Here is a 9,555-nt window from a genome sequence, read left to right on the forward strand (position 1 = left end):
CCCAAAAGAATATGCCGTGCAATAAAGGAAAAGAGGTAGCTTTGGTTGCATCTTCTTCTCACTGGAAAGTCCAACAAGAAGAAGGACAATAAGAAAAGAAATCACAGCTTCGGTCCTTCCAAGAAAATAGCTAAAAAGAAAATGAAGACTAAAGTCGATGGTGGCAAAGGAAAGTGTTTCCACCGCCAAAAGGATGGGCACTGAAAAGGAACCGCCTGCAGTATCTTGCTTCTCTCAAGGACAAGAAGGATATACCTTTGGAAGGTATGTCCATATCTTGTTATTTAGATTCTGATGATACTCATAGTTCATCTACAGCTTGGGTTTTAGATATCGTGCCGCTTCACATTTCTAATGATATGCAGAACTAGCAAATAGTAGCAGCTATGCTTCTCAAGATATTAGAGTCCTGATTGGCAATGGCTCAACTGCTGAAGCTTTAGCCATAGGATCTAAATCTTTTACATGTTTGGACATGTTTTGTGTTTGGATAATATTTTATATGTACTGATGCTTTTAAGAACATCATTTCTATATCTAGTTTGACTAGAAATGGCTATGAATTTCAACATCGATGATGTTTGGTATATTTAGTTTGGAATTAAATATGTTGTTTCATGTTATATGAATGATGGTCTTTATTATTTGGATAATAATGACAAACACAAATTGAATGCAAGTGATCTAAAAGAATGCAATGCTATGGTGAAAACCAACTCAAGTTCAAAATATATTTGGCACTTAAGGTTATGTCATGTGTAAAAGATAGTATTGCAAAATTGGAGAAAATGGGGATTCTATCCTCATTGGGCTCTGAGCCTACTCCAACTTGTGAATCTTGCCTTTAGGGCAAAATGACTAGATCACCCTTTGTTGGACAAGGGCTAAGAGCTGAAAATATTTTGAAGCTAATACATAATGATGTATGCGGTCCATTTAAAGAAATGGCTAGAGGTGGCTTTCATTATTTTATTACTTTTACTGATGATAAATCAAGGTTTGGGTATTTATATTTGATGAAATACAAACATGAATCCTTTGAAAAGTTCAAAGAATTTAAATCTGAAGTAGAAAATCAAACAGGAAAGAGTATTAAAGCTCTTCGATCAGATCGTGGAGGTGAATATTTGAGTACTGAATTTGATGAATACTTGAGAGAGCATGGCATTTTTTCCTAGCTGACTCCTCCAGGAACGCCACAGCTGAATGGTGTATCTGAAAGGAGAAATCGTACCCTATTGGATATGGTACGTAGTATGATGAGCTATACTGATATGCCAATCTCCTTTTGGGGATTTGCATTAGAATCAGCTTTGTATATTCTGAATAGGATTCCATCAAATCGCTTTCTTCCACACCTTATGAGATATGGCATGGAAGAAAACCAAGTCTTAAGCATGTTAAGATTTGGGGTTGTCCAGCTTATATCAAAAAGCTGAACACTGATAAATTGGAGACCAGATCAGAAAAAGGTCGATTTGTTGGATATCCAAAAGATAGTTTTGAATATTATTTTTATTTGCCTACTTCACAAAAGGTTGTGATAAGTAGAGATGCCACATTTCTTGAACAACAGTTTGTTCAAGAAGGAGGCAAAGCAAGGAAAATAGAGTTAGAATTGGAGAATTCTGACCAACCAACAGATCAGATGGATATAGATCCATCTAGTCAACCAATACCCGTTGATGAAACATCTACAACTGTTCCTCGTAGAACAACTGTGGTATCTCACCCACCATGAGATATGGTTTTCTTCATGAAGAAGAACAAGAGTTGTGTACTCATGAAGAAGTAGATCAGGGAGATGATCCACTTACCTATGAAGAAGCTATATCAGATATAGACTCTTCAAAATGGATTGATGCTATGAAATCCGAGATTGATTCCATGTATAAGAATCAAGTTTGGGATCTTGTTGACCCACCTGAAGGTATTATACCTATAGGGAACAAATGGGTTTTCAAGAAGAAAATTGGTTCTGATGGAAAGGTAGAGACCTATAAGGCAAGGCTAGTAGCGAAAGGGTTTCGCCAAAGGCAACGAATCGACTATGAGGAGACTTTCTCGCCTGTTGCCATGCTTAAATCAATTAGGATTTTATTAGCAATAGCTGCGTACTATGATTATGAGATTTGACAGATGGATGTCAAAATAGCTTTTCTCAATGGATACATTGAAGAAAACATTTTCATGGAACAACCTAAGGGATTTGAATCCCAAGATGGTTCCAAGGTATGCAAGCTAAAGCGATCCATTTATGGGTTGAAACAAGCTTCGAGGAGTTGGAACATTCGTTTTGATGAAGCCATTAAATCCTTTGGTTTTATCAAAAATGAGGATGAGCCATGTGTATATAAGAAGGTTAGTGACAGTACTATCACTTTCCTTGTCTTATATGTGGATGACATACTGTTGATGGGTAATGACACAGGTATGTTGACGACTATAAAGGTATGGTTGTCAAATACATTCTCCATGAAAGACTTAGGGGAGGCAACCTATATTCTTGGGATTCGTGATATATAGAGATAGAGCGAAAAGAATAATTGGTTTATCCCAAAGTCTATACTTGGAAAAGGTGTTAAAGAGGTTTAACATTCTTGATTCCAAGAGAGGATTGTTACCAGTGAGACATGGTATCCATCTTTCTAAAGAGATGTCTCCAAAGACACCTGAAGAAAGAGATAAGATGGCCATGATTCCATATGCTTCGGCTATTGGAAGTTTAATGTTTGCAATGTTGTGTACTAGGCCTGATATCTCATATGTCGTTAGTTTGACTAGCAGTATCAATCCAATCCAGTTTGGAACATCGATAGCTATCAAGAATATCCTTAAGTACTTGAGAAGAACTAAGGATTTATTCTTAATTTATGGAGGTGGAGACTTGCAATTGATGGTTATACCGATTCTCGATTTCCAATCGATATCGATGATAGAAAGTCTACCGATATGTGTTCATTTGTAATGGAGGTGCATACTGGAAGAGTTCCAAACAGAGCACGATCGCAGATTCCACTACGTCGAGTATATTGTCGCATCGATGTCGCAAAGGAAGTCGCTTGAATAAAGAAGTTCGTGATGTAACTTACAAGAGTTCCTTCCATTGAGTCGCCAGCCCACTACATCGTGACAATAATGGAGCAACATACATGCTAAGGAACCAAGGTCTCACCGAAATCCAAACACATAGAAAGGCGCTACCACTTTATCGTGAGAAATAGTTGGGCGAGGCGATGTAGCCATGCAGTAAAATAGCATCAATCAAAATCCAAATGATCCATTCACTAAGCCTATGTCATAGACTCGCTAGACCAACATCTTGAGAAGATAGGTCTAAGATATTGTAATGAATGGCTCTAGTGTTAGTGGGAGATTGTTAGTAGTATGCCCTAGAGCATATCATTTAGTATGTATCTTGTACATATTTTTATTAATAAAAGGCATTTCCACTTTTCCGCTTACATAATATATTTATGTGTAATAGAAAAGGTCCATTGATATTTTGTTAGAAATATTATTCTTAAGTTGTTAAGAATATGAGTGACAATATTTCTAGCACGAAGTATCATAAATAGGTTCACAATCGAGGATACTTCATAATAAGGACATGACTTATCCGTAAAGATTGTATTCATGTTTGTTCCCAAGTTATTTATATGAGATATAAATAAGATGGAATGGTGAGTCTCATGCCATATAACAAACATGATAGGCACTTATAAATGATAAGTAGGTTTAACTAGTGACACTTATGACAAGCACATGGAGTTTATTCTTGTCAATGTTTTGTCATAAATCATATCAAGGCATATAATCTTTAGACCGAGATAGCACAGCTTATCTTGTATATAGGTAGTTTGAGTTTGATATCGCTTTCATACTTGTACCGTGTATGGGTATATGGGCATGTGTTGGCTCCTACTAGTTATATATGGAGGTAGGTGTTGATCAAGATGGAATCTGCTCTCTAAGTAAATAGAGATAAAATCCTATGTTCATTTAATTGTTCATGATGTTTCAAGATCCTTCCCACGACAGATATAAATATTCAGAAAAGAGTTTCTCATGAGAAAATCTATTAAATCAAGAACTGGAATAAAAAGAGAAAATAATAGTCATAACAAATGGATTAGGACATAAACCATGACTCAAATTTTGAGTTGGGATTTTGTAATAGAGATTCTAGTGCATGGTAACATATGATTATAGGTTCATTTAAGGTAAACCTTATTACTAATTGGGTGGCTATGGCATGCTATGCTAGGTGTTAACCATGGTCTATGAGGTTCATAAAATGATTTAGAGAAATCATTTATGGTAAGAAAGAGTTCTGATGATATTAAGAGTTGATATCATGTCTCATTGCCAATTAGTGATGAGCCTAGTAAGTCACACACATACACAAGTTATCACCTAATTAAATATGATTTAATTAATTAATTAAAGAGTTTAAATTGATTAATTAAATAGGTTTGGTTTGCAATTACATTGCAAAGTCCCTAACATGACTTGAAACCAAATCTAGATTATTGGATGTATAATATAAGTTAAATTTATATTTAAAGTGTTTAAATATGAATTTAATTAATGAGAAATTAATTAATAGAGATTAATTAATTAATTTATATTTGATATAAATTAATTAGAAGAAGAAAATAATTATTTTGGGTTAAGAACTCAAAATTAAGACACATGGGCATTTTGGTCATTTTGTAGCAGGACACGTGGCACCATGAGATGGTGACACATGGCATAACACATAAGCTTGCCAAATGTTTTTTAATCATGTAAGATGATTAAAATCAAGATTAAATATAGGTTTGACACTTGGCACAATGTGATTGGGTCACTTAAACCTAGAGCTAATCAAAGGGTGACATGTGGCAAGGGTTTAATGTGTTAACCTAGCTATTTAAGTGTTGTTATGAGAAAATAAAATACAACCAGTAGCCACACTCCTTTGTCACGCCAGCCCTCCCTCTATTCTTCTTCATCTCTCATCAATTAAAAGAGATTAGCCATCAATCTCTTGAATTAGGAACACTAGGAATTGTTTCTAGTGCCCTGTTTACATCTTTAATCTATTAAAAGGCAGAACTTGATTTTCTAATTAATAGAAAAAGCTTTAGAAGCTATTCAAGGGCTGCCATAGGTGTTCTTGGTGTGGACAAGCTAGAGGGACAACATCCGTGTCCTCAAGACGACCAAAGGCGCAGACACGCCGCAAAGACATCAAGAGGTTAGTGTAATCGTTTGATTTAATCTAGGTTCTAAAATTAACTGATTAATTTTAAAATCTTAAATGGAAAATACAGATCCAAAAACATATTAAAAGAGTTTTAATATATTGTTTATCATTGAAATCAAATAGATAAAAATAAATCTTGCATGATGCATGTGACCCTAGGTGAAAATTTTTGAATTCAATGGTATAAACTTGTGTTTTTCACCCTTCCGTTCCTTCATATCTCAATTCTCTATCTCCACTACTATAGCATGTACTTTTCAAAAGATCAAAAGGTCTTTAAAAGGGTTGTAATGGGGCTATGGGATAATGACTTGGTTGCTAATGAAAGGTCTTTAGGGAATGCAAATGTGAGGATAGCATGTATGCATAAAATACTGACTTTGTATGGAGAGGAAGGGCTTTGGCTTTTATAGTGCTAAGCATGCTTCTATGATACTTATCATGGGACTTCTTTTCTTTTCTCTTTCCTTTCTTTTTATGTTCCTTTTGTCCTCTCCCCCAAACTTATTGCTTTTGCTGGTTTAGAAAGGCAAGTTTTTCTTTGATTTCAATTGCACACTTGCACTCTTTCTTGAGTACTACGTCCTCTCTTTATTTTCCTTATGCATATTGCTTCCTCAAAAGGGTGTGGTAGGTGTTTAGGCTAGGGGCTAGGTAAATAACATGGGTAATCAATAAATTCTAAGGGATAAACATAGGTTTCAAGTTCGCTACAAGGGATATATATTTTAATTAGGGATGACTAAGGCTTAGTGAGGCTATATCAAAGAATGCCTTAATCATTTCTTCATCAAGCATATGCCAGGATTTTGCCTTGATAGGTCCAAGAGATATGTTCTAGAGCTAGTGAGGTAGTTTTTATGTTTGCTTGTATTTCAAAAATTGTTCTCCTAATTTTACAAGCTCAATGTGATAAATTAATAGTTCTGAAGAAGTTTAACTAGTCTAGTTCCATTAAAAAGATTGGTTTCTTTACAAACAACATGTTAGAATCCCTTTTTGCCTATCTAGATACGTTCATTCCTCTATCCTGTGGAGTCCAATTATTAGCTTACTAAAATTTGGTTATAGTGCTAAGTTTCATAATTTAAAATCCAAAATTTTTCAAAAATTCTCAAAAAAATTTTTTTTAATAAACAAGAATAATGTAGCTGAATTTAAACAATGCAATGATGTGCATGTAATGATGTGCAAATGCAATTGTATCCCCCCCCTCCCCCCCCCAAAACTCAAACCAGACATTGTCCTCAATGTTATCATAATGTGCAAAATTAGAGCAAATGTACAAAAATTTAAGGAATCATATTTTTTATTACGCATGGAAAATTTTTGAACATAAAGTAAATAAAAGAGACCTATGGTTGCAAGTTAGGACTAGGTCATGTAATATATTACAATAAAGATCATATGCTATAGTCCTACCTCTAAAAGGCCTCTGATGATGATGATGGTGATGCTAGTGATCTTGGCTCCTCTTCCTCCTCTTCCTCCTCATCTAGTTTGTCCATTAGCATGTCCAGCTTGTTGTGTGCTTCTTGGAGGTTGTCCTCGATAGCTCGTGATCCTCGCCAGATATTGTGGTATCCATACGCTACAGGTATGCAAGGACCAAGTCTATCGGTGGTGGTGTTTATGGAGGCACTCGGATAAGGGACTCTTCGAACATTCACTCTTACCTTTCTTTTTGAGGTTGGGAAGTTTCGCTGGGTTCTTCTCTTCCTTCGTCTCTCTGAGGAATGGTGTTTCCTTCGGCATCCACCAAGTAGCATGTGTTGCCCACTTTCTTACATACCCCTATGGATATGCAAATAGTTTGATCAATTCGCGACATTCTAGTGACAAAGCGTAGCATGTTATGTCCTGGAATGAAGCCAAAGTGCAGGGCAATGGTGGTGACAAGGGCGCCAAGTACAATGTGGCTGATAGATTGATGGAAAAGGCGTCGGAGATGGTTGCACAAGAAGAAGCCAGTGCTGCAATGCTGTCCAGTGACCATACACCACAAGAAGAAGAGCTCGTTGGTGTTGACAATGCTAAGGCTATCGCCACGACCCATGATGGTGTGGGCAGTGAATCGATGTATGTATCGCAGTGCTGGACTAGTGATGCCCATTGATTTGGATTTGCTGGGGTTGTACGACTCTGAGTTCAGGACAATGGAACTCTAAAAGTTGATGTTATTGTATAGCATGTGGTTCCTTGGAATCTCTTAGTGACTGACGCTGTCAAAACCAAAGATGGCATTAAACTCGTACATGTTCATTACCTTATCGACACCAAGGAGGCAAAATTCAATCCTGCCCCTATCTTCCCCATCAGTAGGCCATAAGTTGGCCTTGAAGCTACCCAAAAATTCCATCGTGGTGTCCTTGTATGCTGGGAACTAGATTTGGGCGAACCTTGTCCGCCCAATGCTGTCAAGTAGCCCATTGATTTCATCTTGCAACCCTATTTACTCCAAAAGCGAAAAATCTATATACTTGGTGGAGGATATTTTTCAGGCGTGAAGTCTGGTGCACATTGCTTTGTGGGCATCATCACGAAATCCCCAAGGAATAGAGATTTTGGGTTATGGAGCGGGTTATAGTTGTGGTTGCTGTGGAGAAGGGGCTTGTTGAGATGGTTAGGGAGTGGTTACCCTCGTTCTTGGACGTTGGCTTGGAGGTTGGGATGGAGAAGGTGAGGATTCTCCTCTTTCCCTTGAAGACGAGGTGATCCTTCTTACAGATCTCTTTGTAGGAGCCATGGATGGGTTTTTGAGAAGGAGAAGAGTAGGATTTCGATGAAGGGAGATGAGATTTGATAGCTTTTTATAGGCTAGGAAGGGAGGGAATGAAGGGTTTTGTGTTTATAAAGAGTTTTAATGCTAGGGGTGCATTTAAAGAGCCGTTAGGACTCTTCATTTGGAGCATTTCGCACCCCAGAAGTTGCGTCAACGATGAAATACACGAGTCGTGTATCACTACACGTCCCGACATGTAAGGCCGTAAATTTTTGCCCAATATTTACAAAATCGCAAGTACACGGCCTGTGTAAATGAGCTCTAGGTCCGGTGTAACTTTCTGTCTCTTGAGTTTCTTTATTGTACATGTTACATGGCCCGTGTAAAATACAAGGAGCCCCGTGTAACCTTCTGTCTCTTAGTTATTCTGCTAAATTGGGCTATGGACCCGTGTAATTTCTGTCTCCCGAAGAGTTGAAATTGCATGAAATTTATAGACTTCCAGAAAGTTATCATCATAATTTTATCATCATAACACATGAAATGAATGCAAAAATTAACAATAGAGTTACTTCCCTGATTTTGTTCAATTTTTCCTTTTGTGGTTTTTACTTGGTGATTCCCTTCCTCTCTTGATCTCTATTCCCATTTTCAAAAATCCTATAGAATGAAGTGTTAATGAGTACAAAACAAAAATTCAATAATAAAGAAAAAAGAAAAGAAGAAAAGTTCAAAAACTTTTGGGCTGGCTCTGAAAAAGTGCTCGTTTTTAGTCTTTAGCTGGACTTTGCTTGTTTATGGTCTGTCAGTCGGAGGATTGAGAGTGCAATTGACTCTCATTTCTATGGGTTCACCCTGAAAGTAAGGCTTCAGCCTCTGTCCATTGACCTTGAATGTGCCTTAGGTTTTGCTCCATACCTCTACTGCTCCATGTGGGAAGACTTGGGTTACCTTGAAAGGTCTGACCATCTTGATTTCAGCTTCCCTGGAAAGAGTTTCAATCTAGAGTTGAATAGGAGGACAAGATCTCCTTCTTTTATCTCTTTCCTTGCTATGCGCCTGTCATGCCATCATTTGGTTTTATCCTTAAAGATTTTGGCATTTATGTATGCATTTTGTCAGATTTCTTCCAACTCATTCAGTTGTAAGAGCCTTTTCTCACCAGCAGCTTTGAGGTCGAAGTTTAGTACCTGAATTGCCCAGTAGGCTTTATGCTCAAGTTCAACAGGGAGATGGCATGATTTTTCATTAACCAATCAGAAGGGTGTTGTGCCAATTGGGGTTTTATATGCAGTGCAGTATGCCCATAGTGCATCATCTAGCTTCATGCACCACCATTCTCGGATCTCATGCATCGCTTTCTCGTAATTTGCTTTAGTTCCCTATTTGATATTTCTACTTAACTGCTGTTTGAGGATGATAAGGTGTGGCCACCTTGTGAGTCACTTCATACTTTTCAAGAGTGTTTCAATTATTGGTTGCGTATGCTTTCTGCCACAGATTTCTCTAGAGGGCCGGTGATGCAACTCAATTCGCTTCGCAGGAGTTCATCTGCCGCAGAGCCAGGATTTGAACCCATATC

The sequence above is a fragment of the Hevea brasiliensis genome, chromosome 9, assembly GCF_030052815.1.
Source record: "Hevea brasiliensis isolate MT/VB/25A 57/8 chromosome 9, ASM3005281v1, whole genome shotgun sequence".
Lineage (NCBI taxonomy): Eukaryota > Viridiplantae > Streptophyta > Magnoliopsida > Malpighiales > Euphorbiaceae > Hevea > Hevea brasiliensis.